This window comes from Phalangium opilio, unplaced genomic scaffold, assembly GCF_054372755.1.
Source record: "Phalangium opilio isolate 3A_F unplaced genomic scaffold, DU_Popi_V2 ptg000002l_1, whole genome shotgun sequence".
Classification (NCBI taxonomy): Eukaryota; Metazoa; Arthropoda; class Arachnida; order Opiliones; family Phalangiidae; genus Phalangium; species Phalangium opilio.
In genome coordinates this window covers 15,833,421-15,850,965 of record NW_028324144.1, presented here as the reverse complement: position 1 = coordinate 15,850,965, position 17,545 = coordinate 15,833,421, and the positions used below count along the sequence as shown (strand labels likewise).

The 17,545-nt window shown below is 45.6% G+C and overlaps 93 non-coding genes across 93 annotated transcripts; all 93 read right to left on the bottom strand.

Moving 5' to 3' along the window:
• Positions 1 to 62: 62 nt before the first annotated feature.
• TRNAM-CAU (transfer RNA methionine (anticodon CAU)) lies at positions 63 to 135 on the bottom strand. Its single transcript has one exon. It is a non-coding gene; the product is annotated as a tRNA-Met (tRNA).
• A 67-nt stretch (positions 136 to 202) lies between these two features.
• On the bottom strand, positions 203 to 275 carry TRNAM-CAU (transfer RNA methionine (anticodon CAU)). Its single transcript has one exon. It is a non-coding gene; the product is annotated as a tRNA-Met (tRNA).
• A 67-nt stretch (positions 276 to 342) lies between these two features.
• On the bottom strand, positions 343 to 415 carry TRNAM-CAU (transfer RNA methionine (anticodon CAU)). The gene has a single exon. It is a non-coding gene; the product is annotated as a tRNA-Met (tRNA).
• Positions 416 to 482: 67 nt separating this feature from the next.
• On the bottom strand, positions 483 to 555 carry TRNAM-CAU (transfer RNA methionine (anticodon CAU)). The gene has a single exon. It is a non-coding gene; the product is annotated as a tRNA-Met (tRNA).
• Positions 556 to 622: 67 nt separating this feature from the next.
• On the bottom strand, positions 623 to 695 carry TRNAM-CAU (transfer RNA methionine (anticodon CAU)). Its single transcript has one exon. It is a non-coding gene; the product is annotated as a tRNA-Met (tRNA).
• Positions 696 to 762: 67 nt separating this feature from the next.
• Positions 763 to 835, bottom strand: TRNAL-CAA (transfer RNA leucine (anticodon CAA)). Its single transcript has one exon. It is a non-coding gene; the product is annotated as a tRNA-Leu (tRNA).
• Positions 836 to 902: 67 nt separating this feature from the next.
• Positions 903 to 975, bottom strand: TRNAM-CAU (transfer RNA methionine (anticodon CAU)). Its single transcript has one exon. It is a non-coding gene; the product is annotated as a tRNA-Met (tRNA).
• A 67-nt stretch (positions 976 to 1,042) lies between these two features.
• Positions 1,043 to 1,115, bottom strand: TRNAM-CAU (transfer RNA methionine (anticodon CAU)). The gene has a single exon. It is a non-coding gene; the product is annotated as a tRNA-Met (tRNA).
• A 67-nt stretch (positions 1,116 to 1,182) lies between these two features.
• Positions 1,183 to 1,255, bottom strand: TRNAM-CAU (transfer RNA methionine (anticodon CAU)). The gene has a single exon. It is a non-coding gene; the product is annotated as a tRNA-Met (tRNA).
• A 486-nt stretch (positions 1,256 to 1,741) lies between these two features.
• On the bottom strand, positions 1,742 to 1,814 carry TRNAM-CAU (transfer RNA methionine (anticodon CAU)). Its single transcript has one exon. It is a non-coding gene; the product is annotated as a tRNA-Met (tRNA).
• Positions 1,815 to 1,881: 67 nt separating this feature from the next.
• On the bottom strand, positions 1,882 to 1,954 carry TRNAM-CAU (transfer RNA methionine (anticodon CAU)). The gene has a single exon. It is a non-coding gene; the product is annotated as a tRNA-Met (tRNA).
• A 67-nt stretch (positions 1,955 to 2,021) lies between these two features.
• TRNAM-CAU (transfer RNA methionine (anticodon CAU)) lies at positions 2,022 to 2,094 on the bottom strand. Its single transcript has one exon. It is a non-coding gene; the product is annotated as a tRNA-Met (tRNA).
• A 67-nt stretch (positions 2,095 to 2,161) lies between these two features.
• Positions 2,162 to 2,234, bottom strand: TRNAM-CAU (transfer RNA methionine (anticodon CAU)). Its single transcript has one exon. It is a non-coding gene; the product is annotated as a tRNA-Met (tRNA).
• Positions 2,235 to 2,301: 67 nt separating this feature from the next.
• On the bottom strand, positions 2,302 to 2,374 carry TRNAM-CAU (transfer RNA methionine (anticodon CAU)). Its single transcript has one exon. It is a non-coding gene; the product is annotated as a tRNA-Met (tRNA).
• A 67-nt stretch (positions 2,375 to 2,441) lies between these two features.
• Positions 2,442 to 2,514, bottom strand: TRNAM-CAU (transfer RNA methionine (anticodon CAU)). Its single transcript has one exon. It is a non-coding gene; the product is annotated as a tRNA-Met (tRNA).
• Positions 2,515 to 3,000: 486 nt separating this feature from the next.
• TRNAM-CAU (transfer RNA methionine (anticodon CAU)) lies at positions 3,001 to 3,073 on the bottom strand. Its single transcript has one exon. It is a non-coding gene; the product is annotated as a tRNA-Met (tRNA).
• A 67-nt stretch (positions 3,074 to 3,140) lies between these two features.
• On the bottom strand, positions 3,141 to 3,213 carry TRNAL-CAA (transfer RNA leucine (anticodon CAA)). Its single transcript has one exon. It is a non-coding gene; the product is annotated as a tRNA-Leu (tRNA).
• Positions 3,214 to 3,280: 67 nt separating this feature from the next.
• TRNAM-CAU (transfer RNA methionine (anticodon CAU)) lies at positions 3,281 to 3,353 on the bottom strand. Its single transcript has one exon. It is a non-coding gene; the product is annotated as a tRNA-Met (tRNA).
• A 207-nt stretch (positions 3,354 to 3,560) lies between these two features.
• Positions 3,561 to 3,633, bottom strand: TRNAM-CAU (transfer RNA methionine (anticodon CAU)). Its single transcript has one exon. It is a non-coding gene; the product is annotated as a tRNA-Met (tRNA).
• A 67-nt stretch (positions 3,634 to 3,700) lies between these two features.
• Positions 3,701 to 3,773, bottom strand: TRNAL-CAA (transfer RNA leucine (anticodon CAA)). The gene has a single exon. It is a non-coding gene; the product is annotated as a tRNA-Leu (tRNA).
• A 67-nt stretch (positions 3,774 to 3,840) lies between these two features.
• Positions 3,841 to 3,913, bottom strand: TRNAM-CAU (transfer RNA methionine (anticodon CAU)). The gene has a single exon. It is a non-coding gene; the product is annotated as a tRNA-Met (tRNA).
• Positions 3,914 to 3,980: 67 nt separating this feature from the next.
• TRNAM-CAU (transfer RNA methionine (anticodon CAU)) lies at positions 3,981 to 4,053 on the bottom strand. The gene has a single exon. It is a non-coding gene; the product is annotated as a tRNA-Met (tRNA).
• Positions 4,054 to 4,539: 486 nt separating this feature from the next.
• On the bottom strand, positions 4,540 to 4,612 carry TRNAM-CAU (transfer RNA methionine (anticodon CAU)). The gene has a single exon. It is a non-coding gene; the product is annotated as a tRNA-Met (tRNA).
• Positions 4,613 to 4,679: 67 nt separating this feature from the next.
• On the bottom strand, positions 4,680 to 4,752 carry TRNAM-CAU (transfer RNA methionine (anticodon CAU)). Its single transcript has one exon. It is a non-coding gene; the product is annotated as a tRNA-Met (tRNA).
• Positions 4,753 to 4,819: 67 nt separating this feature from the next.
• TRNAM-CAU (transfer RNA methionine (anticodon CAU)) lies at positions 4,820 to 4,892 on the bottom strand. The gene has a single exon. It is a non-coding gene; the product is annotated as a tRNA-Met (tRNA).
• Positions 4,893 to 5,099: 207 nt separating this feature from the next.
• Positions 5,100 to 5,172, bottom strand: TRNAM-CAU (transfer RNA methionine (anticodon CAU)). The gene has a single exon. It is a non-coding gene; the product is annotated as a tRNA-Met (tRNA).
• A 207-nt stretch (positions 5,173 to 5,379) lies between these two features.
• TRNAM-CAU (transfer RNA methionine (anticodon CAU)) lies at positions 5,380 to 5,452 on the bottom strand. The gene has a single exon. It is a non-coding gene; the product is annotated as a tRNA-Met (tRNA).
• A 67-nt stretch (positions 5,453 to 5,519) lies between these two features.
• TRNAL-CAA (transfer RNA leucine (anticodon CAA)) lies at positions 5,520 to 5,592 on the bottom strand. Its single transcript has one exon. It is a non-coding gene; the product is annotated as a tRNA-Leu (tRNA).
• A 67-nt stretch (positions 5,593 to 5,659) lies between these two features.
• TRNAM-CAU (transfer RNA methionine (anticodon CAU)) lies at positions 5,660 to 5,732 on the bottom strand. Its single transcript has one exon. It is a non-coding gene; the product is annotated as a tRNA-Met (tRNA).
• A 67-nt stretch (positions 5,733 to 5,799) lies between these two features.
• TRNAM-CAU (transfer RNA methionine (anticodon CAU)) lies at positions 5,800 to 5,872 on the bottom strand. Its single transcript has one exon. It is a non-coding gene; the product is annotated as a tRNA-Met (tRNA).
• A 207-nt stretch (positions 5,873 to 6,079) lies between these two features.
• Positions 6,080 to 6,152, bottom strand: TRNAM-CAU (transfer RNA methionine (anticodon CAU)). Its single transcript has one exon. It is a non-coding gene; the product is annotated as a tRNA-Met (tRNA).
• A 67-nt stretch (positions 6,153 to 6,219) lies between these two features.
• TRNAM-CAU (transfer RNA methionine (anticodon CAU)) lies at positions 6,220 to 6,292 on the bottom strand. The gene has a single exon. It is a non-coding gene; the product is annotated as a tRNA-Met (tRNA).
• Positions 6,293 to 6,359: 67 nt separating this feature from the next.
• On the bottom strand, positions 6,360 to 6,432 carry TRNAM-CAU (transfer RNA methionine (anticodon CAU)). Its single transcript has one exon. It is a non-coding gene; the product is annotated as a tRNA-Met (tRNA).
• A 207-nt stretch (positions 6,433 to 6,639) lies between these two features.
• Positions 6,640 to 6,712, bottom strand: TRNAM-CAU (transfer RNA methionine (anticodon CAU)). Its single transcript has one exon. It is a non-coding gene; the product is annotated as a tRNA-Met (tRNA).
• A 207-nt stretch (positions 6,713 to 6,919) lies between these two features.
• Positions 6,920 to 6,992, bottom strand: TRNAM-CAU (transfer RNA methionine (anticodon CAU)). Its single transcript has one exon. It is a non-coding gene; the product is annotated as a tRNA-Met (tRNA).
• A 67-nt stretch (positions 6,993 to 7,059) lies between these two features.
• Positions 7,060 to 7,132, bottom strand: TRNAL-CAA (transfer RNA leucine (anticodon CAA)). The gene has a single exon. It is a non-coding gene; the product is annotated as a tRNA-Leu (tRNA).
• A 67-nt stretch (positions 7,133 to 7,199) lies between these two features.
• Positions 7,200 to 7,272, bottom strand: TRNAM-CAU (transfer RNA methionine (anticodon CAU)). The gene has a single exon. It is a non-coding gene; the product is annotated as a tRNA-Met (tRNA).
• Positions 7,273 to 7,339: 67 nt separating this feature from the next.
• TRNAM-CAU (transfer RNA methionine (anticodon CAU)) lies at positions 7,340 to 7,412 on the bottom strand. The gene has a single exon. It is a non-coding gene; the product is annotated as a tRNA-Met (tRNA).
• Positions 7,413 to 7,479: 67 nt separating this feature from the next.
• Positions 7,480 to 7,552, bottom strand: TRNAM-CAU (transfer RNA methionine (anticodon CAU)). The gene has a single exon. It is a non-coding gene; the product is annotated as a tRNA-Met (tRNA).
• A 207-nt stretch (positions 7,553 to 7,759) lies between these two features.
• TRNAM-CAU (transfer RNA methionine (anticodon CAU)) lies at positions 7,760 to 7,832 on the bottom strand. Its single transcript has one exon. It is a non-coding gene; the product is annotated as a tRNA-Met (tRNA).
• Positions 7,833 to 7,899: 67 nt separating this feature from the next.
• Positions 7,900 to 7,972, bottom strand: TRNAL-CAA (transfer RNA leucine (anticodon CAA)). The gene has a single exon. It is a non-coding gene; the product is annotated as a tRNA-Leu (tRNA).
• A 67-nt stretch (positions 7,973 to 8,039) lies between these two features.
• Positions 8,040 to 8,112, bottom strand: TRNAM-CAU (transfer RNA methionine (anticodon CAU)). Its single transcript has one exon. It is a non-coding gene; the product is annotated as a tRNA-Met (tRNA).
• Positions 8,113 to 8,179: 67 nt separating this feature from the next.
• TRNAM-CAU (transfer RNA methionine (anticodon CAU)) lies at positions 8,180 to 8,252 on the bottom strand. Its single transcript has one exon. It is a non-coding gene; the product is annotated as a tRNA-Met (tRNA).
• Positions 8,253 to 8,319: 67 nt separating this feature from the next.
• Positions 8,320 to 8,392, bottom strand: TRNAM-CAU (transfer RNA methionine (anticodon CAU)). Its single transcript has one exon. It is a non-coding gene; the product is annotated as a tRNA-Met (tRNA).
• Positions 8,393 to 8,459: 67 nt separating this feature from the next.
• Positions 8,460 to 8,532, bottom strand: TRNAM-CAU (transfer RNA methionine (anticodon CAU)). Its single transcript has one exon. It is a non-coding gene; the product is annotated as a tRNA-Met (tRNA).
• A 67-nt stretch (positions 8,533 to 8,599) lies between these two features.
• On the bottom strand, positions 8,600 to 8,672 carry TRNAM-CAU (transfer RNA methionine (anticodon CAU)). Its single transcript has one exon. It is a non-coding gene; the product is annotated as a tRNA-Met (tRNA).
• Positions 8,673 to 8,739: 67 nt separating this feature from the next.
• TRNAM-CAU (transfer RNA methionine (anticodon CAU)) lies at positions 8,740 to 8,812 on the bottom strand. The gene has a single exon. It is a non-coding gene; the product is annotated as a tRNA-Met (tRNA).
• Positions 8,813 to 8,879: 67 nt separating this feature from the next.
• TRNAM-CAU (transfer RNA methionine (anticodon CAU)) lies at positions 8,880 to 8,952 on the bottom strand. The gene has a single exon. It is a non-coding gene; the product is annotated as a tRNA-Met (tRNA).
• Positions 8,953 to 9,019: 67 nt separating this feature from the next.
• Positions 9,020 to 9,092, bottom strand: TRNAM-CAU (transfer RNA methionine (anticodon CAU)). The gene has a single exon. It is a non-coding gene; the product is annotated as a tRNA-Met (tRNA).
• A 207-nt stretch (positions 9,093 to 9,299) lies between these two features.
• On the bottom strand, positions 9,300 to 9,372 carry TRNAM-CAU (transfer RNA methionine (anticodon CAU)). Its single transcript has one exon. It is a non-coding gene; the product is annotated as a tRNA-Met (tRNA).
• Positions 9,373 to 9,579: 207 nt separating this feature from the next.
• Positions 9,580 to 9,652, bottom strand: TRNAM-CAU (transfer RNA methionine (anticodon CAU)). The gene has a single exon. It is a non-coding gene; the product is annotated as a tRNA-Met (tRNA).
• Positions 9,653 to 9,719: 67 nt separating this feature from the next.
• On the bottom strand, positions 9,720 to 9,792 carry TRNAL-CAA (transfer RNA leucine (anticodon CAA)). Its single transcript has one exon. It is a non-coding gene; the product is annotated as a tRNA-Leu (tRNA).
• A 67-nt stretch (positions 9,793 to 9,859) lies between these two features.
• Positions 9,860 to 9,932, bottom strand: TRNAM-CAU (transfer RNA methionine (anticodon CAU)). Its single transcript has one exon. It is a non-coding gene; the product is annotated as a tRNA-Met (tRNA).
• A 207-nt stretch (positions 9,933 to 10,139) lies between these two features.
• TRNAM-CAU (transfer RNA methionine (anticodon CAU)) lies at positions 10,140 to 10,212 on the bottom strand. Its single transcript has one exon. It is a non-coding gene; the product is annotated as a tRNA-Met (tRNA).
• Positions 10,213 to 10,279: 67 nt separating this feature from the next.
• On the bottom strand, positions 10,280 to 10,352 carry TRNAL-CAA (transfer RNA leucine (anticodon CAA)). Its single transcript has one exon. It is a non-coding gene; the product is annotated as a tRNA-Leu (tRNA).
• Positions 10,353 to 10,419: 67 nt separating this feature from the next.
• TRNAM-CAU (transfer RNA methionine (anticodon CAU)) lies at positions 10,420 to 10,492 on the bottom strand. Its single transcript has one exon. It is a non-coding gene; the product is annotated as a tRNA-Met (tRNA).
• Positions 10,493 to 10,559: 67 nt separating this feature from the next.
• TRNAM-CAU (transfer RNA methionine (anticodon CAU)) lies at positions 10,560 to 10,632 on the bottom strand. The gene has a single exon. It is a non-coding gene; the product is annotated as a tRNA-Met (tRNA).
• Positions 10,633 to 10,699: 67 nt separating this feature from the next.
• Positions 10,700 to 10,772, bottom strand: TRNAM-CAU (transfer RNA methionine (anticodon CAU)). The gene has a single exon. It is a non-coding gene; the product is annotated as a tRNA-Met (tRNA).
• Positions 10,773 to 10,839: 67 nt separating this feature from the next.
• On the bottom strand, positions 10,840 to 10,912 carry TRNAM-CAU (transfer RNA methionine (anticodon CAU)). The gene has a single exon. It is a non-coding gene; the product is annotated as a tRNA-Met (tRNA).
• A 67-nt stretch (positions 10,913 to 10,979) lies between these two features.
• TRNAM-CAU (transfer RNA methionine (anticodon CAU)) lies at positions 10,980 to 11,052 on the bottom strand. Its single transcript has one exon. It is a non-coding gene; the product is annotated as a tRNA-Met (tRNA).
• Positions 11,053 to 11,119: 67 nt separating this feature from the next.
• On the bottom strand, positions 11,120 to 11,192 carry TRNAM-CAU (transfer RNA methionine (anticodon CAU)). The gene has a single exon. It is a non-coding gene; the product is annotated as a tRNA-Met (tRNA).
• A 67-nt stretch (positions 11,193 to 11,259) lies between these two features.
• TRNAM-CAU (transfer RNA methionine (anticodon CAU)) lies at positions 11,260 to 11,332 on the bottom strand. The gene has a single exon. It is a non-coding gene; the product is annotated as a tRNA-Met (tRNA).
• A 67-nt stretch (positions 11,333 to 11,399) lies between these two features.
• TRNAM-CAU (transfer RNA methionine (anticodon CAU)) lies at positions 11,400 to 11,472 on the bottom strand. Its single transcript has one exon. It is a non-coding gene; the product is annotated as a tRNA-Met (tRNA).
• Positions 11,473 to 11,539: 67 nt separating this feature from the next.
• On the bottom strand, positions 11,540 to 11,612 carry TRNAM-CAU (transfer RNA methionine (anticodon CAU)). Its single transcript has one exon. It is a non-coding gene; the product is annotated as a tRNA-Met (tRNA).
• Positions 11,613 to 11,679: 67 nt separating this feature from the next.
• TRNAM-CAU (transfer RNA methionine (anticodon CAU)) lies at positions 11,680 to 11,752 on the bottom strand. The gene has a single exon. It is a non-coding gene; the product is annotated as a tRNA-Met (tRNA).
• Positions 11,753 to 11,959: 207 nt separating this feature from the next.
• Positions 11,960 to 12,032, bottom strand: TRNAM-CAU (transfer RNA methionine (anticodon CAU)). The gene has a single exon. It is a non-coding gene; the product is annotated as a tRNA-Met (tRNA).
• Positions 12,033 to 12,239: 207 nt separating this feature from the next.
• On the bottom strand, positions 12,240 to 12,312 carry TRNAM-CAU (transfer RNA methionine (anticodon CAU)). The gene has a single exon. It is a non-coding gene; the product is annotated as a tRNA-Met (tRNA).
• A 67-nt stretch (positions 12,313 to 12,379) lies between these two features.
• On the bottom strand, positions 12,380 to 12,452 carry TRNAL-CAA (transfer RNA leucine (anticodon CAA)). Its single transcript has one exon. It is a non-coding gene; the product is annotated as a tRNA-Leu (tRNA).
• A 67-nt stretch (positions 12,453 to 12,519) lies between these two features.
• On the bottom strand, positions 12,520 to 12,592 carry TRNAM-CAU (transfer RNA methionine (anticodon CAU)). The gene has a single exon. It is a non-coding gene; the product is annotated as a tRNA-Met (tRNA).
• Positions 12,593 to 12,799: 207 nt separating this feature from the next.
• On the bottom strand, positions 12,800 to 12,872 carry TRNAM-CAU (transfer RNA methionine (anticodon CAU)). The gene has a single exon. It is a non-coding gene; the product is annotated as a tRNA-Met (tRNA).
• Positions 12,873 to 12,939: 67 nt separating this feature from the next.
• Positions 12,940 to 13,012, bottom strand: TRNAL-CAA (transfer RNA leucine (anticodon CAA)). Its single transcript has one exon. It is a non-coding gene; the product is annotated as a tRNA-Leu (tRNA).
• Positions 13,013 to 13,079: 67 nt separating this feature from the next.
• TRNAM-CAU (transfer RNA methionine (anticodon CAU)) lies at positions 13,080 to 13,152 on the bottom strand. Its single transcript has one exon. It is a non-coding gene; the product is annotated as a tRNA-Met (tRNA).
• Positions 13,153 to 13,219: 67 nt separating this feature from the next.
• On the bottom strand, positions 13,220 to 13,292 carry TRNAM-CAU (transfer RNA methionine (anticodon CAU)). The gene has a single exon. It is a non-coding gene; the product is annotated as a tRNA-Met (tRNA).
• A 67-nt stretch (positions 13,293 to 13,359) lies between these two features.
• On the bottom strand, positions 13,360 to 13,432 carry TRNAM-CAU (transfer RNA methionine (anticodon CAU)). Its single transcript has one exon. It is a non-coding gene; the product is annotated as a tRNA-Met (tRNA).
• Positions 13,433 to 13,918: 486 nt separating this feature from the next.
• Positions 13,919 to 13,991, bottom strand: TRNAM-CAU (transfer RNA methionine (anticodon CAU)). The gene has a single exon. It is a non-coding gene; the product is annotated as a tRNA-Met (tRNA).
• Positions 13,992 to 14,058: 67 nt separating this feature from the next.
• Positions 14,059 to 14,131, bottom strand: TRNAM-CAU (transfer RNA methionine (anticodon CAU)). Its single transcript has one exon. It is a non-coding gene; the product is annotated as a tRNA-Met (tRNA).
• A 67-nt stretch (positions 14,132 to 14,198) lies between these two features.
• Positions 14,199 to 14,271, bottom strand: TRNAM-CAU (transfer RNA methionine (anticodon CAU)). The gene has a single exon. It is a non-coding gene; the product is annotated as a tRNA-Met (tRNA).
• Positions 14,272 to 14,338: 67 nt separating this feature from the next.
• Positions 14,339 to 14,411, bottom strand: TRNAM-CAU (transfer RNA methionine (anticodon CAU)). Its single transcript has one exon. It is a non-coding gene; the product is annotated as a tRNA-Met (tRNA).
• Positions 14,412 to 14,618: 207 nt separating this feature from the next.
• On the bottom strand, positions 14,619 to 14,691 carry TRNAM-CAU (transfer RNA methionine (anticodon CAU)). Its single transcript has one exon. It is a non-coding gene; the product is annotated as a tRNA-Met (tRNA).
• A 207-nt stretch (positions 14,692 to 14,898) lies between these two features.
• Positions 14,899 to 14,971, bottom strand: TRNAM-CAU (transfer RNA methionine (anticodon CAU)). The gene has a single exon. It is a non-coding gene; the product is annotated as a tRNA-Met (tRNA).
• Positions 14,972 to 15,038: 67 nt separating this feature from the next.
• TRNAL-CAA (transfer RNA leucine (anticodon CAA)) lies at positions 15,039 to 15,111 on the bottom strand. The gene has a single exon. It is a non-coding gene; the product is annotated as a tRNA-Leu (tRNA).
• Positions 15,112 to 15,178: 67 nt separating this feature from the next.
• TRNAM-CAU (transfer RNA methionine (anticodon CAU)) lies at positions 15,179 to 15,251 on the bottom strand. The gene has a single exon. It is a non-coding gene; the product is annotated as a tRNA-Met (tRNA).
• Positions 15,252 to 15,318: 67 nt separating this feature from the next.
• TRNAM-CAU (transfer RNA methionine (anticodon CAU)) lies at positions 15,319 to 15,391 on the bottom strand. The gene has a single exon. It is a non-coding gene; the product is annotated as a tRNA-Met (tRNA).
• A 207-nt stretch (positions 15,392 to 15,598) lies between these two features.
• Positions 15,599 to 15,671, bottom strand: TRNAM-CAU (transfer RNA methionine (anticodon CAU)). Its single transcript has one exon. It is a non-coding gene; the product is annotated as a tRNA-Met (tRNA).
• Positions 15,672 to 15,738: 67 nt separating this feature from the next.
• TRNAM-CAU (transfer RNA methionine (anticodon CAU)) lies at positions 15,739 to 15,811 on the bottom strand. Its single transcript has one exon. It is a non-coding gene; the product is annotated as a tRNA-Met (tRNA).
• A 67-nt stretch (positions 15,812 to 15,878) lies between these two features.
• TRNAL-CAA (transfer RNA leucine (anticodon CAA)) lies at positions 15,879 to 15,951 on the bottom strand. The gene has a single exon. It is a non-coding gene; the product is annotated as a tRNA-Leu (tRNA).
• A 347-nt stretch (positions 15,952 to 16,298) lies between these two features.
• TRNAM-CAU (transfer RNA methionine (anticodon CAU)) lies at positions 16,299 to 16,371 on the bottom strand. The gene has a single exon. It is a non-coding gene; the product is annotated as a tRNA-Met (tRNA).
• Positions 16,372 to 16,438: 67 nt separating this feature from the next.
• TRNAM-CAU (transfer RNA methionine (anticodon CAU)) lies at positions 16,439 to 16,511 on the bottom strand. The gene has a single exon. It is a non-coding gene; the product is annotated as a tRNA-Met (tRNA).
• Positions 16,512 to 16,718: 207 nt separating this feature from the next.
• TRNAL-CAA (transfer RNA leucine (anticodon CAA)) lies at positions 16,719 to 16,791 on the bottom strand. Its single transcript has one exon. It is a non-coding gene; the product is annotated as a tRNA-Leu (tRNA).
• A 67-nt stretch (positions 16,792 to 16,858) lies between these two features.
• On the bottom strand, positions 16,859 to 16,931 carry TRNAM-CAU (transfer RNA methionine (anticodon CAU)). The gene has a single exon. It is a non-coding gene; the product is annotated as a tRNA-Met (tRNA).
• A 67-nt stretch (positions 16,932 to 16,998) lies between these two features.
• Positions 16,999 to 17,071, bottom strand: TRNAM-CAU (transfer RNA methionine (anticodon CAU)). The gene has a single exon. It is a non-coding gene; the product is annotated as a tRNA-Met (tRNA).
• Positions 17,072 to 17,138: 67 nt separating this feature from the next.
• Positions 17,139 to 17,211, bottom strand: TRNAM-CAU (transfer RNA methionine (anticodon CAU)). Its single transcript has one exon. It is a non-coding gene; the product is annotated as a tRNA-Met (tRNA).
• A 207-nt stretch (positions 17,212 to 17,418) lies between these two features.
• Positions 17,419 to 17,491, bottom strand: TRNAM-CAU (transfer RNA methionine (anticodon CAU)). The gene has a single exon. It is a non-coding gene; the product is annotated as a tRNA-Met (tRNA).
• Positions 17,492 to 17,545: the final 54 nt, after the last annotated feature.

The window sequence follows — 17,545 nt, the reverse complement described above, 5'->3', positions numbered from 1 at the left end:
TCAGAACATGTCACCTCTTTATCAACCAAGTAATCTTTTAACGAAAATCAGCGCCAAAATCGTGCCCCGAGCGAGGATCGAACTCACGACCATCAGATTATGAGACTGACGCGCTACCTACTGCGCTATCGAGGCTGTTATTAGAACTTGTCACCTCTTTATGAATCAAGTATTCTATTAACGTCAATCAGCGCCAAAATCATGCCCCGAGTGAGGATCGAACTCACGACCTTCAGATTATGAGACTGACGCGCTGCCTACTGCGCTATCGAGGCTGTTGTCGGAACACGTCACCTCTTTATCAATCAAGTATTCTATTAACGAAAATCAGCGCCAAAATCATGCCCCGAGTGAGGATCGAACTCACGACCTTCAGATTATGAGACTGACGCGCTACCTACTGCGCTATCGAGGCTGTTGTCAGAACATGTCACCTCTTTATCAACCAAGTATTCTATTAACGAAAATCAGCGCCAAAATCGTGCCCCGAGCGAGGATCGAACTCACGACCCTCAGATTATGAGACTGACGCGCTACCTACTGCGCTATCGAGGCTGTTGTCAGAACTTGCCACCTCTTTATGAATCAAGTATTCTATTAACGACAATCAGCGCCAAAATCATGCCCCGAGTAAGGATCGAACTCACGACCTTCAGATTATGAGACTGACGCGCTGCCTACTGCGCTATCGAGGCTGTTGTCGGAACACGTCACCTCTATATCAATCAATTATTCTATTAACGACAATCAGCGCCAAAATCATGCCCCGAGTGAGGATCGAACTCACGACCTTCAGATTTTGAGACTGACGCGCTGCCTACTGCGCTATCGAGGCTGTTATTAGATCATTTCACCTCTTTATCAATCAAGTATTCTATTAACGAAAATCAGCGCCAAAATCATGCCCCGATTGAGGATCGAACTCACGACCTTCAGATTATGAGACTGACGCGCTACCTACTGCGCTATCGAGGCTGTTGTCAGAACATGTCACCTCTTTATCAACCAAGTATTCTATTAACGAAAATCAGCGCCAAAATCGTGCCCCGAGCGAGGATCGAACTCACGACCCTCAGATTATGAGACTGACGCGCTACCTACTGCGCTATCGAGGCTGTTGTCAGAACTTGCCACCTCTTTATGAATCAAGTATTCTATTAACGACAATCAGCGCCAAAATCATGCCCCGAGTGAGGATCGAACTCACGACCTTCAGATTATGAGACTGACGCGCTGCCTACTGCGCTATCGAGGCTGTTGTCGGAACACGTCACCTCTATATCAATCAATTATTCTATTAACGACAATCAGCGCGAAAATCACTCCCCGAGTAGGATCGAACTCACGACCTTCGGATCATGAGACTGACGCACTACCTACTGCGCTATCGAGGCTGTTGTCAGAACATGTCACCTCTTTATCAATCAAGTATTCTATTAACGTCAATCAGAGCCAAAATCATGCCCCGAGTGAGGATCGAACTCACGACTTTCAGATTATGAGACTGACGCTCTACCTACGGCGCTATCGAGGCTGTTGTTAGAACATGTCACCTCTTTATGAATCAAGTATTCTATTAACGTCAATCAGCGCCAAAATCATGCCCCGAGTAAGGATCGAACTTACGACCTTCAGATTTTGAGATTGACGCGCTACCTACAGCGCTATCAAGGCTGTTGTCAAAACATGTCACCTCTTTATCAACCAAGTATTCTATTAACGAAAATCAGCGCCAAAATCGTGCCCCGAGCGAGGATCGAACTCACGACCCTCAGATTATGAGACTGACGCGCTACCTACTGCGCTATCGAGGCTGTTGTCAGAACTTGCCACCTCTTTATGAATCAAGTATTCTATTAACGACAATCAGCGCCAAAATCATGCCCCGAGTGAGGATCGAACTCACGACCTTCAGATTATGAGACTGACGCGCTGCCTACTGCGCTATCGAGGCTGTTGTCGGAACACGTCACCTCTATATCAATCAATTACTCTATTAACGACAATCAGCGCCAAAATCATGCCCCGAGTGAGGATCGAACTCACGACCTTCAGATTATGAGACTGACGCGCTACCTACTGCGCTATCGAGGCTGTTATTAGATCATTTCACCTCTTTATCAATCAAGTATTCTATTAACGAAAATCAGCGCCAAAATCATGCCCCGATTGAGGATCGAACTCACGACCTTCAGATTATGAGACTGACGCGCTACCTACTGCGCTATCGAGGCTGTTGTCAGAACATGTCACCTCTTTATCAACCAAGTATTCTATTAACGAAAATCAGCGCCAAAATCGTGCCCCGAGCGAGGATCGAACTCACGACCCTCAGATTATGAGACTGACGCGCTACCTACTGCGCTATCGAGGCTGTTGTCAGAACTTGCCACCTCTTTATGAATCAAGTATTCTATTAACGACAATCAGCGCCAAAATCATGCCCCGAGTGAGGATCGAACTCACGACCTTCAGATTATGAGACTGACGCGCTGCCTACTGCGCTATCGAGGCTGTTGTCGGAACACGTCACCTCTATATCAATCAATTATTCTATTAACGAAAATCAACGCGAAAATCACTCCCCGAGTAGGATCGAACTCACGACCTTCGGATCATGAGACTGACGCACTACCTACTGCGCTATCGAGGATGTTGTCAGAACATGTCACCTCTTTATCAATCAAGTATTCTATTAACGTCAATCAGAGCCAAAATCATGCCCCGAGTGAGGATCGAACTCACGACTTTCAGATTATGAGACTGACGCTCTACCTACGGCGCTATCGAGGCTGTTGTTAGAACATGTCACCTCTTTATGAATCAAGTATTCTATTAACGTCAATCAGCGCCAAAATCATGCCCCGAGTGAGGATCGAACTTACGACCTTCAGATTTTGAGATTGACGCACTACCTACAGCGCTATCGAGGCTGTTGTCAAACCATGTCACCTCTTTATCAATCAGGTATTCTGCTAACGACAATCAGCTCCAAAATCATGCCCCGAGAGAGGATCGAACTCACGACCTTCAGATTATGAGACTGACGCGCTGCCTACTGCGCTATCGAGGCTGTTGTCGGAACATGTCACCTCTATGTCAATCAATTATTCTATTAATGACAATCAGCGCCAAAATCATGCCCCGAGTGAGGATCGAACTCACGACCTTCAGATTTTGAGACTAACGCGCTACCTACTGGGCTATCGAGGCTGTTATTAGATCATTTCACCTCTTTATCAATCAAGTATTCTATTAACGAAAATCAGCGCCAAAATCATGCCCCGAGTGAGGATCGAACTCACGACCTTCAGATTATGAGACTGACGCGCAACATACTGCGCTACCGAGGCCGTTATTAGATTATTTCACCTCTCTATCAATCAAGTATTATATTAACAAAAATCAGCGCGAAAATCACTCCCCGAGTGAGGATCGAACTCACGACTTTCAGATTATGAGACTGACGCTCTACCTACTGCGCCATCGAGGCTGTCGTTAGAACATGTCACCTCTTTATGAATCAAGTATTCTATTAACGTCAATCAGCGCCAAAATCATGCCCCGAGTGAGGATCGAACTCACGACCTTCAGATTATGAGACTGACGCGCTGCCTACTGCGCTATCGAGGCTGTTGTCGGAACACGTCACCTCTATATCAATCAATTATTCTATTAACGACAATCAGCGCCAAAATCATGCCCCGAGTGAGGATCGAACTCACGACCTTCAGATTTTGAGACTGACGCGCTGCCTACTGCGCTATCGAGGCTGTTATTAGATCATTTCACCTCTTTATCAATCAAGTATTCTATTAACGAAAATCAGCGCCAAAATCATGCCCCGATTGAGGATCGAACTCACGACCTTCAGATTATGAGACTGACGCGCTACCTACTGCGCTATCGAGGCTGTTGTCAGAACTTGCCACCTCTTTATGAATCAAGTATTCTATTAACGACAATCAGCGCCAAAATCATGCCCCGAGTGAGGATCGAACTCACGACCTTCAGATTATGAGACTGACGCGCTGCCTACTGCGCTATCGAGGCTGTTGTCGGAACACGTCACCTCTATATCAATCAATTATTCTATTAACGACAATCAGCGCGAAAATCACTCCCCGAGTAGGATCGAACTCACGACCTTCGGATCATGAGACTGACGCACTACCTACTGCGCTATCGAGGCTGTTGTCAGAACATGTCACCTCTTTATCAATCAAGTATTCTATTAACGTCAATCAGAGCCAAAATCATGCCCCGAGTGAGGATCGAACTCACGACTTTCAGATTATGAGACTGACGCTCTACCTACGGCGCTATCGAGGCTGTTGTTAGAACATGTCACCTCTTTATGTATCAAGTATTCTATTAACGTCAATCAGCGCCAAAATCATGCCCCGAGTGAGGATCGAACTTACGACCTTCAGATTTTGAGATTGACGCGCTACCTACAGCGCTATCGAGGCTGTTGTCAAAACATGTCACCTCTTTATCAATCAGGTATTCTGCTAACGACAATCAGCTCCAAAATCATGCCCCGAGTGAGGATCGAACTCACGACCTTCAGATTATGAGACTGACGCGCTACCTACTGCACTATCGAGGCTGTTGTCAGAACATGTCACCTCTTTATCAACCAAGTAATCTTTTAACGAAAATCAGCGCCAAAATCGTGCCCCGAGCGAGGATCGAACTCACGACCATCAGATTATGAGACTGACGCGCTACCTACTGCGCTATCGAGGCTGTTATTAGAACATGTCACCTCATTATCAATCAAGTATTCTATTAAAGAAAATCAACGCCAAAATAATGCCCCGAGTGAATATCGAACTCACGACCTTCAGATTATGAGACTGACGCGCTACCTACTGCGCTATCGAGGCTGTTGTCAGCACTTGTCACCTCTTTATGAATCAAGTATTCTATTAACGACAATCAGCGCCAAAATCATGCCCCGAGTGAGGATCGAACTCACGACCTTCAGATTTTCAGACTAACGCGCTACCTACTGTGCTATCGAGGCTGTTATTAGATCATTTCACCTCTTTATCAATCAAGTATTCTATTAACGAAAATCAGCGCCAAAATCATGCCCCGAGTGAGGATCGAACTCACGACCTTCAGATTATGAGACTGACGCGCAACATACTGCGCTACCGAGGCCGTTATTAGATTATTTCACCTCTCTATCAATCAAGTATTATATTAACAAAAATCAGCGCGAAAATCACTCCCCGAGTGAGGATCGAACTCAAGACTTTCAGATTATGAGACTGACGCTCTACCTACTGCGCCATCGAGGCTGTCGTTAGATCATGTCACCTCTTTATGAATCAAGTATTCTATTAACGTCAATCAGCGCCAAAATCATGCCCCGAGTGAGGATCGAACTCACGACCTTCAGATTATGAGACTGACGCGCTGCCTACTGCGCTATCGAGGCTGTTGTCGGAACACGTCACCTCTATATCAATCAATTATTCTATTAACGACAATCAGCGCCAAAATCATGCCCCGAGTGAGGATCGAACTCACGACCTTCAGATTTTGAGACTGACGCGCTGCCTTCTGCGCTATCGAGGCTGTTATTAGATCATTTCACCTCTTTATCAATCAAGTATTCTATTAACGAAAATCAGCGCCAAAATCATGCCCCGATTGAGGATCGAACTCACGACCTTCAGATTATGAGACTGACGCGCTACCTACTGCGCTATCGAGGCTGTTGTCAGAACATGTCACCTCTTTATCAACCAAGTATTCTATTAACGAAAATCAGCGCCAAAATCGTGCCCCGAGCGAGGATCGAACTCACGACCCTCAGATTATGAGACTGACGCGCTACCTACTGCGCTATCGAGGCTGTTGTCAGAACTTGCCACCTCTTTATGTATCAAGTATTCTATTAACGTCAATCAGCGCCAAAATCATGCCCCGAGTGAGGATCGAACTTACGACCTTCAGATTTTGAGATTGACGCGCTACCTACAGCGCTATCGAGGCTGTTGTCAAAACATGTCACCTCTTTATCAATCAGGTATTCTGCTAACGACAATCAGCTCCAAAATCATGCCCCGAGTGAGGATCGAACTCACGACCTTCAGATTATGAGACTGACGCGCTACCTACTGCACTATCGAGGCTGTTGTCAGAACATGTCACCTCTTTATCAACCAAGTAATCTTTTAACGAAAATCAGCGCCAAAATCGTGCCCCGAGCGAGGATCGAACTCACGACCATCAGATTATGAGACTGACGCGCTACCTACTGCGCTATCGAGGCTGTTATTAGAACATGTCACCTCATTATCAATCAAGTATTCTATTAAAGAAAATCAACGCCAAAATAATGCCCCGAGTGAATATCGAACTCACGACCTTCAGATTATGAGACTGACGCGCTACCTACTGCGCTATCGAGGCTGTTGTCAGCACTTGTCACCTCTTTATGAATCAAGTATTCTATTAACGACAATCAGCGCCAAAATCATGCCCCGAGTGAGGATCGAACTCACGACCTTCAGATTTTCAGACTAACGCGCTACCTACTGTGCTATCGAGGCTGTTATTAGATCATTTCACCTCTTTATCAATCAAGTATTCTATTAACGAAAATCAGCGCCAAAATCATGCCCCGAGTGAGGATCGAACTCACGACCTTCAGATTATGAGACTGACGCGCAACATACTGCGCTACCGAGGCCGTTATTAGATTATTTCACCTCTCTATCAATCAAGTATTATATTAACAAAAATCAGCGCGAAAATCACTCCCCGAGTGAGGATCGAACTCAAGACTTTCAGATTATGAGACTGACGCTCTACCTACTGCGCCATCGAGGCTGTCGTTAGATCATGTCACCTCTTTATGAATCAAGTATTCTATTAACGTCAATCAGCGCCAAAATCATGCCCCGAGTGAGGATCGAACTCACGACCTTCAGATTATGAGACTGACGCGCTGCCTACTGCGCTATCGAGGCTGTTGTCGGAACACGTCACCTCTATATCAATCAATTATTCTATTAACGACAATCAGCGCCAAAATCATGCCCCGAGTGAGGATCGAACTCACGACCTTCAGATTTTGAGACTGACGCGCTGCCTACTGCGCTATCGAGGCTGTTATTAGATCATTTCACCTCTTTATCAATCAAGTATTCTATTAACGAAAATCAGCGCCAAAATCATGCCCCGATTGAGGATCGAACTCACGACCTTCAGATTATGAGACTGACGCGCTACCTACTGCGCTATCGAGGCTGTTGTCAGAACATGTCACCTCTTTATCAACCAAGTATTCTATTAACGAAAATCAGCGCCAAAATCGTGCCCCGAGCGAGGATCGAACTCACGACCCTCAGATTATGAGACTGACGCGCTACCTACTGCGCTATCGAGGCTGTTGTCAGAACTTGCCACCTCTTTATGAATCAAGTATTCTATTAACGACAATCAGCGCCAAAATCATGCCCCGAGTGAGGATCGAACTCACGACCTTCAGATTATGAGACTGACGCGCAACATACTGCGCTACCGAGGCCGTTATTAGATTATTTCACCTCTCTATCAATCAAGTATTATATTAACAAAAATCAGCGCGAAAATCACTCCCCGAGTGAGGATCGAACTCACGACTTTCAGATTATGAGACTGACGCTCTACCTACTGCGCCATCGAGGCTGTCGTTAGAACATGTCACCTCTTTATGAATCAAGTATTCTATTAACGTCAATCAGCGCCAAAATCATGCCCCGAGTGAGGATCGAACTCACGACCTTCAGATTATGAGACTGACGCGCTGCCTACTGCGCTATCGAGGCTGTTGTCGGAACACGTCACCTCTATATCAATCAATTATTCTATTAACGACAATCAGCGCCAAAATCATGCCCCGAGTGAGGATCGAACTCACGACCTTCAGATTTTGAGACTGACGCGCTGCCTACTGCGCTATCGAGGCTGTTATTAGATCATTTCACCTCTTTATCAATCAAGTATTCTATTAACGAAAATCAGCGCCAAAATCATGCCCCGATTGAGGATCGAACTCACGACCTTCAGATTATGAGACTGACGCGCTACCTACTGCGCTATCGAGGCTGTTGTCAGAACATGTCACCTCTTTATCAACCAAGTATTCTATTAACGAAAATCAGCGCCAAAATCGTGCCCCGAGCGAGGATCGAACTCACGACCCTCAGATTATGAGACTGACGCGCTACCTACTGCGCTATCGAGGCTGTTGTCAGAACTTGCCACCTCTTTATGAATCAAATATTCTATTAACGACAATCAGCGCCAAAATCATGCCCCGAGTGAGGATCGAACTCACGACCTTCAGATTATGAGACTGACGCGCTGCCTACTGCGCTATCGAGGCTGTTGTCGGAACACGTCACCTCTATATCAATCAGGTATTCTGCTAACGACAATCAGCTCCAAAATCATGCCCCGAGTGAGGATCGAACTCACGACCTTCAGATTATGAGACTGACGCGCTACCTACTGCACTATCGAGGCTGTTGTCAGAACATGTCACCTCTTTATCAACCAAGTAATCTTTTAACGAAAATCAGCGCCAAAATCGTGCCCCGAGCGAGGATCGAACTCACGACCATCAGATTATGAGACTGACGCGCTACCTACTGCGCTATCGAGGCTGTTATTAGAACATGTCACCTCATTATCAATCAAGTATTCTATTAAAGAAAATCAACGCCAAAATAATGCCCCGAGTGAATATCGAACTCACGACCTTCAGATTATGAGACTGACGCGCTACCTACTGCACTATCGAGGCTGTTGTCAGAACATGTCACCTCTTTATCAACCAAGTATTCTATTAACGAAAATCAGCGCCAAAATCGTGCCCCGAGCGAGGATCGAACTCACGACCCTCAGATTATGAGACTGACGCGCTACCTACTGCGCTATCGAGGCTGTTGTCAGAACTTGTCACCTCTTTATGAATCAAGTATTCTATTAACGACAATCAGCGCCAAAATCATGCCCCGAGTGAGGATCGAACTCACGACCTTCAGATTATGAGACTGACGCGCTGCCTACTGCGCTATCGAGGCTGTTGTCGGAACATGTCACCTTTATGTCAATCAATTATTCTATTAATGACAATCAGCGCCAAAATCATGCCCCGAGTGAGGATCGAATTCACGACCTTCAGATTTTCAGACTAACGCGCTACCTACTGTGCTATCGAGGCTGTTATTAGATCATTTCACCTCTTTATCAATCAAGTATTCTATTAACGAAAATCAGCGCCAAAATCATGCCCCGAGTGAGGATCGAACTCACGACCTTCAGATTATGAGACTGACGCGCAACATACTGCGCTACCGAGGCCGTTATTAGATTATTTCACCTCTCTATCAATCAAGTATTATATTAACAAAAATCAGCGCGAAAATCACTCCCCGAGTGAGGATCGAACTCAAGACTTTCAGATTATGAGACTGACGCTCTACCTACTGCGCCATCGAGGCTGTCGTTAGAACATGTCACCTCTTTATGAATCAAGTATTCTATTAACGTCAATCAGCGCCAAAATCATGCCCCGAGTGAGGATCGAACTCACGACCTTCAGATTATGAGACTGACGCGCTGCCTACTGCGCTATCGAGGCTGTTGTCGGAACACGTCACCTCTATATCAATCAATTATTCTATTAACGACAATCAGCGCCAAAATCATGCCCAGAGTGAGGATCGAACTCACGACCTTCAGATTTTGAGACTGACGCGCTGCCTACTGCGCTATCGAGGCTGTTATTAGATCATTTCACCTCTTTATCAATCAAGTATTCTATTAACGAAAATCAGCGCCAAAATCATGCCCCGAGTGAGGATCGAACTCACGACCTTCAGATTATGAGACTGACGCGCAACATACTGCGCTACCGAGGCCGTTATTAGATTATTTCACCTCTCTATCAATCAAGTATTATATTAACAAAAATCAGCGCGAAAATCACTCCCCGAGTGAGGATCGAACTCACGACTTTCAGATTATGAGACTGACGCTCTACCTACTGCGCCATCGAGGCTGTCGTTAGAACATGTCACCTCTTTATGAATCAAGTATTCTATTAACGTCAATCAGCGCCAAAATCATGCCCCGAGTGAGGATCGAACTCACGACCTTCAGATTATGAGACTGACGCGCTGCCTACTGCGCTATCGAGGCTGTTGTCGGAACACGTCACCTCTATATCAATCAATTATTCTATTAACGACAATCAGCGCCAAAATCATGCCCCGAGTGAGGATCGAACTCACGACCTTCAGATTTTGAGACTGACGCGCTGCCTACTGCGCTATCGAGGCTGTTATTAGATCATTTCACCTCTTTATCAATCAAGTATTCTATTAACGAAAATCAGCGCCAAAATCATGCCCCGATTGAGGATCGAACTCACGACCTTCAGATTATGAGACTGACGCGCTACCTACTGCGCTATCGAGGCTGTTGTCAGAACATGTCACCTCTTTATCAACCAAGTATTCTATTAACGAAAATCAGCGCCAAAATCGTGCCCCGAGCGAGGATCGAACTCACGACCCTCAGATTATGAGATTGACGCGCTACCTACTGCGCTATCGAGGCTGTTGTCAGAACTTGCCACCTCTTTATGAATCAAATATTCTATTAACGACAATCAGCGCCAAAATCATGCCCCGAGTGAGGATCGAACTCACGACCTTCAGATTATGAGACTGACGCGCTGCCTACTGCGCTATTGAGGCTGTTGTCGGAACACGTCACCTCTATATCAATCAGGTATTCTGCTAACGACAATCAGCTCCAAAATCATGCCCCGAGTGAGGATCGAACTCACGACCTTCAGATTATGAGACTGACGCGCTACCTACTGCACTATCGAGGCTGTTGTCAGAACATGTCACCTCTTTATCAACCAAGTAATCTTTTAACGAAAATCAGCGCCAAAATCGTGCCCCGAGCGAGGATCGAACTCACGACCATCAGATTATGAGACTGACGCGCTACCTAATGCGCTATCGAGGCTGTTATTAGAACATGTCACCTCATTATCAATCAAGTATTCTATTAAAGAAAATCAACGCCAAAATAATGCCCCGAGTGAGGATCGAACTCACGACCCTCAGATTATGAGATTGACGCGCTACCTACTGCGCTATCGAGGCTGTTGTCAGAACTTGCCACCTCTTTATGAATCAAATATTCTATTAACGACAATCAGCGCCAAAATCATGCCCCGAGTGAGGATCGAACTCACGACCTTCAGATTATGAGACTGACGCGCTGCCTACTGCGCTATCGAGGCTGTTGTCGGAACACGTCACCTCTATATCAATCAGGTATTCTGCTAACGACAATCAGCTCCAAAATCATGCCCCGAGTGAGGATCGAACTCACGACCTTCAGATTATGAGACTGACGCGCTACCTACTGCACTATCGAGGCTGTTGTCAGAACATGTCACCTCTTTATCAACCAAGTATTCTATTAACGAAAATCAGCGCCAAAATCGTGCCCCGAGCGAGGATCGAACTCACGACCCTCAGATTATGAGACTGACGCGCTACCTACTGCGCTATCGAGGCTGTTGTCAGAACTTGTCACCTCTTTATGAATCAAGTATTCTATTAACGACAATCAGCGCCAAAATCATGCCCCGAGTGAGGATCGAACTCACGACCTTCAGATTATGAGACTGACGCGCTGCCTACTGCGCTATCGAGGCTGTTGTCGGAACATGTCACCTCTATGTCAATCAATTATTCTATTAATGACAATCAGCGCCAAAATCATGCCCCGAGTGAGGATCGAACTCACGACCTTCAGATTTTCAGACTAACGCGCTACCTACTGTGCTATCGAGGCTGTTATTAGATCATTTCACCTCTTTATCAATCAAGTATTCTATTAACGAAAATCAGCGCCAAAATCATGCCCCGAGTGAGGATCGAACTCACGACCTTCAGATTATGAGACTGACGCGCAACATACTGCGCTACCGAGGCCGTTATTAGATTATTTCACCTCTCTATCAATCAAGTATTATATTAACAAAAATCAGCGCGAAAATCACTCCCCGAGTGAGGATCGAACTCAAGACTTTCAGATTATGAGACTGACGCTCTACCTACTGCGCCATCGAGGCTGTCGTTAGAACATGTCACCTCTTTATGAATCAAGTATTCTATTAACGTCAATCAGCGCCAAAATCATGCCCCGAGTGAGGATCGAACTCACGACCTTCAGATTATGAGACTGACGCGCTGCCTACTGCGCTATCGAGGCTGTTGTCGGAACACGTCACCTCTATATCAATCAATTATTCTATTAACGACAATCAGCGCCAAAATCATGCCCAGAGTGAGGATCGAACTCACGACCTTCAGATTTTGAGACTGACGCGCTGCCTACTGCGCTATCGAGGCTGTTATTAGATCATTTCACCTCTTTATCAATCAAGTATTCTATTAACGAAAATCAGCGCCAAAATCATGCCCCGAGTGAGGATCGAACTCACGACCTTCAGATTATGAGACTGACGCGCAACATACTGCGCTACCGAGGCCGTTATTAGATTATTTCACCTCTCTATCAATCAAGTATTATATTAACAAAAATCAGCGCGAAAATCACTCCCCGAGTGAGGATCGAACTCACGACTTTCAGATTATGAGACTGACGCTCTACCTACTGCGCCATCGAGGCTGTCGTTAGAACATGTCACCTCTTTATGAATCAAGTATTCTATTAACGTCAATCAGCGCCAAAATCATGCCCCGAGTGAGGATCGAACTCACGACCTTCAGATTATGAGACTGACGTGCTGCCTACTGCGCTATCGAGGCTGTTGTCGGAACACGTCACCTCTATATCAATCAATTATTCTATTAACGACAATCAGCGCCAAAATCATGCCCCGAGTGAGGATCGAACTCACGACCTTCAGATTTTGAGACTGACGCGCTGCCTACTGCGCTATCGAGGCTGTTATTAGATCATTTCACCTCTTTATCAATCAAGTATTCTATTAACGAAAATCAGCGCCAAAATCATGCCCCGATTGAGGATCGAACTCACGACCTTCAGATTATGAGACTGACGCGCTACCTACTGCGCTATCGAGGCTGTTGTCAGAACATGTCACCTCTTTATCAACCAAGTATTCTATTAACGAAAATCAGCGCCAAAATCGTGCCCCGAGCGAGGATCGAACTCACGACCCTCAGATTATGAGATTGACGCGCTACCTACTGCGCTATCGAGGCTGTTGTCAGAACTTGCCACCTCTTTATGAATCAAATATTCTATTAACGACAATCAGCGCCAAAATCATGCCCCGAGTGAGGATCGAACTCACGACCTTCAGATTATGAGACTGACGCGCTGCCTCCTGCGCTATCGAGGCTGTTGTCGGAACACGTCACCTCTATATCAATCAATTATTCTATTAACGACAATCAGCGCGAAAATCACTCCCCGAGTAGGATCGAACTCACGACCTTCGGATCATGAGACTGACGCACTACCTACTGCGCTATCGAGGCTGTTGTCAGAACATGTCACCTCTTTATCAATCAAGTATTCTATTAACGTCAATCAGAGCCAAAATCATGCCCCGAGTGAGGATCGAACTCACGACTTTCAGATTATGAGACTGACGCTCTACCTACGGCGCTATCGAGGCTGTTGTTAGAACATGTCACCTCTTTATGAATCAAGTATTCTATTAACGTCAATCAGCGCCAAAATCATGCCCCGAGTGAGGATCGAACTTACGACCTTCAGATTTTGAGATTGACGCGCTACCTACAGCGCTATCGAGGCTGTTGTCAAAACATGTCACCTCTTTATCAATCAGGTATTCTGCTAACGACAATCAGCTCCAAAATCATGCCCCGAGTGAGGATCGAACTCACGACCTTCAGATTATGAGACTGAGGCGCTACCTACTGCACTATCGAGGCTGTTGTCAGAACATGTCACCTCTTTATCAACCAAGTAATCTTTTAACGAAAATCAGCGCCAAAATCGTGCCCCGAGCGAGGATCGAACTCACGACCATCAGATTATGAGACTGACGCGCTACCTACTGCGCTATCGAGGCTGTTATTAGAACATGTCACCTCATTATCAATCAAGTATTCTATTAAAGAAAATCAACGCCAAAATAATGCCCCGAGTGAATATCGAACTCACGACCTTCAGATTATGAGACTGACGCGCTACCTACTGCGCTATCGAGGCTGTTGTCAGAACTTGTCACCTCTTTATGAATCAAGTACTCTATTAACGACAATCAGCGCCAAAATCATGCCCCGAGTGAGGATCGAACTCACGACCTTCAGATTATGAGACTGACGCGCTGCCTACTGCGCTATCGAGGCTGTTGTCGGAACATGTCACCTCTATGTCAATCAATTATTCTATTAATGACAATCAGCGCCAAAATCATGCCCCGAGTGAGGATCGAACTCACGACCTTCAGATTTTCAGACTAACGCGCTACCTACTGTGCTATCGAGGCTGTTATTAGATCATTTCACCTCTTTATCAATCAAGTATTCTATTAACGAAAATCAGCGCCAAAATCATGCCCCGAGTGAGGATCGAACTCACGACCTTCAGATTATGAGACTGACGCGCAACATACTGCGCTACCGAGGCCGTTATTAGATTATTTCACCTCTCTATCAATCAAGTATTATATTAACAAAAATCAGCGCGAAAATCACTCCCCGAGTGAGGATCGAACTCAAGACTTTCAGATTATGAGACTGACGCTCTACCTACTGCGCCATCGAGGCTGTCGTTAGAACATGTCACCTCTTTATGAATCAAGTATTCTATTAACGTCAATCAGCGCCAAAATCATGCCCCGAGTGAGGATCGAACTCACGACCTTCAGATTATGAGACTGACGCGCTGCCTACTGCGCTATCGAGGCTGTTGTCGGAACACGTCACCTCTATATCAATCAATTATTCTATTAACGACAATCAGCGCCAAAATCATGCCCCGAGTGAGGATCGAACTCACGACCTTCAGATTTTGAGACTGACGCGCTGCCTACTGCGCTATCGAGGCTGTTATTAGATCATTTCACCTCTTTATCAATCAAGTATTCTATTAACGAAAATCAGCGCCAAAATCATGCCCCGAGTGAGGATCGAACTCACGACCTTCAGATTATGAGACTGACGCGCTACCTACTGCGCTATCGAGGCTGTTGTCAGAACATGTCACCTCTTTATCAACCAAGTATTCTATTAACGAAAATCAGCGCCAAAATCGTGCCCCGAGCGAGGATCGAACTCACGACCCTCAGATTATGAGACTGACGCGCTACCTACTGCGCTATCGAGGCTGTTGTCAGAACTTGCCACCTCTTTATGAATCAAGTATTCTATTAACGACAATCAGCGCCAAAATCGTGCCCCGAGCGAGGACGGAACTCACGACCCTCAGATTATGCGACTGACGCGCTACCTACTGCGCTAGCGAGGCTGTTATTAGAACATGTCACCTCATTATCAATCAAGTATTCTATTAAAGAAAATCAACGCCAAAATAATGCCCCGAGTGAGTATCGAACTCACGACCTTCAGATTATGAGACTGACGCGCTACCTACTGCGCTAGCGAGGCTGTTATTAGAACATGTCACCTCATTATCAATCAAGTATTCTATTAACGACAATCAGCACCAAAATCATGCCCCGAGTGAGGATCGAACTCACGACCTTCAGATTATGAGTCTGACGCGCTGCCTACTGCGCTATCGAGGCTGTTGTCGTAACAAGTCACCTCTATGTCAATCAATTATTCTATTAATGACAATCAGCGCCAAAATCATGCCCCGAGTGAGGATCGAACTCTCGACCTTCAGATTTTGAAACTGACGCGCTACCTACTGCGCTATCGAGGCTGTTATTAGATTATTACACCTCTTTATCAATCAAGTATTCTATTAACGAGAATCAGCGCCAAAATTATGCCCCAAGTGAGGATCGACCTCACGACCTTCAGATTATGAGTCTGACGCCCTACCTACTGCGCTATCGCGGTTGTTATTAAAACATGTCACCTCTTTATCAATCAAGTATTCTATTAATGACAATCAGCGCCAAAATCATGCCCCGAGTGAGGATCGAACTCTCGACCTTCAGATTTTGAAACTGACGCGCTACCTACTGCGCTTTCGAGGCTGTTATTAGATTATTACACCTCTTTATCAATCAAGTATTCTATTAACGAGAATCAGCGCCAAAATCATGCCCCGAGTGAGGATCGAACCCACGACCTTCAGATTATGAGACTAACGCGCTACCTACTGTGCTATCGAGGCTGTTATTGGATCATATCACCTCTTTATCAATCAAGTATTCTATTAACGAAAATCAGCGCCAAAATCATGCCCTGAGTGAGGATCGAACTCACGACCTTCAGATTATGAGACTGACGCGCAACCTACTGCGCTACCGAGGCCGTTATTAGATAATTTCACCTCTCTATCAATCAATTATTATATTAACAAAAATCAGCGCGAAAATCACTCCCCGAGTGAGGATCGAACTCACGACTTTCAGATTATGAGACTGACGCGCTGCCTACTGCGCTATCGAGGCTGTTGTCGGAACATGTCACCTCTATGTCAATCAATTATTCTATTAATGACAATCAGCGCCAAAATCATGCCCCGAGTGAGGATCGAACTCACGACCTTCAGATTTTGAAACTGACGCGCTGCCTACTGCGCTATCGAGGCTGTTATTAGATCATTTCACCTCTTTATCAATCAAGTATTCTATTAACGAAAATCAGCGCCAAAATCATGCCCCGAGTGAGGATCGAACTCACGACTTTCAGATTATGAGACTGACGCGCTACCTACTGCGCTATCGAGGCTGTTGTCAGAACATGTCACCTCTTTATCAACCAAGTATTCTATTAACGAAAATCAGCGCCAAAATCGTGCCCCGAGCGAGGATCGAACTCACGACCCTCAGATTATGAGACTGACGCGCTACCTACTGCGCTATCGAGGCTGTTGTCAGAACTTGCCACCTCTTTATGAATCAAGTATTCTATTAACGACAATCAGCGCCAACATCATGCCCCGAGTGAGGATCGAACTCACGACCTTCAGATTATGAGACTGACGCGCTACCTACTGCGCTATCGAGGCTGTTGTCAGAACTTGTCACCTCTTTATGAATCAAGTATTCTATTAACGACAATCAGCGCCAAAATCATGCCCCGAGTGAGGATCGAACTTACGACCTTCAGATTTTGAGATTGACGCGCTACCTACAGCGCTATCGAGGCTGTTGTCAGAACATGTCACCTCTTTATCAATCAAGTATTCTGTTAACGACAATCAGCGCCAATATCATGCCCCGAGTGAGGATCGAACTCACGACCCTCAGATTATGAGACTGACGCGCTACCTACTGCACTATCGAGGCTGTTGTCAGAACTTGCCACCTCTTTATGAATCAAGTATTCTATTAACGACAATC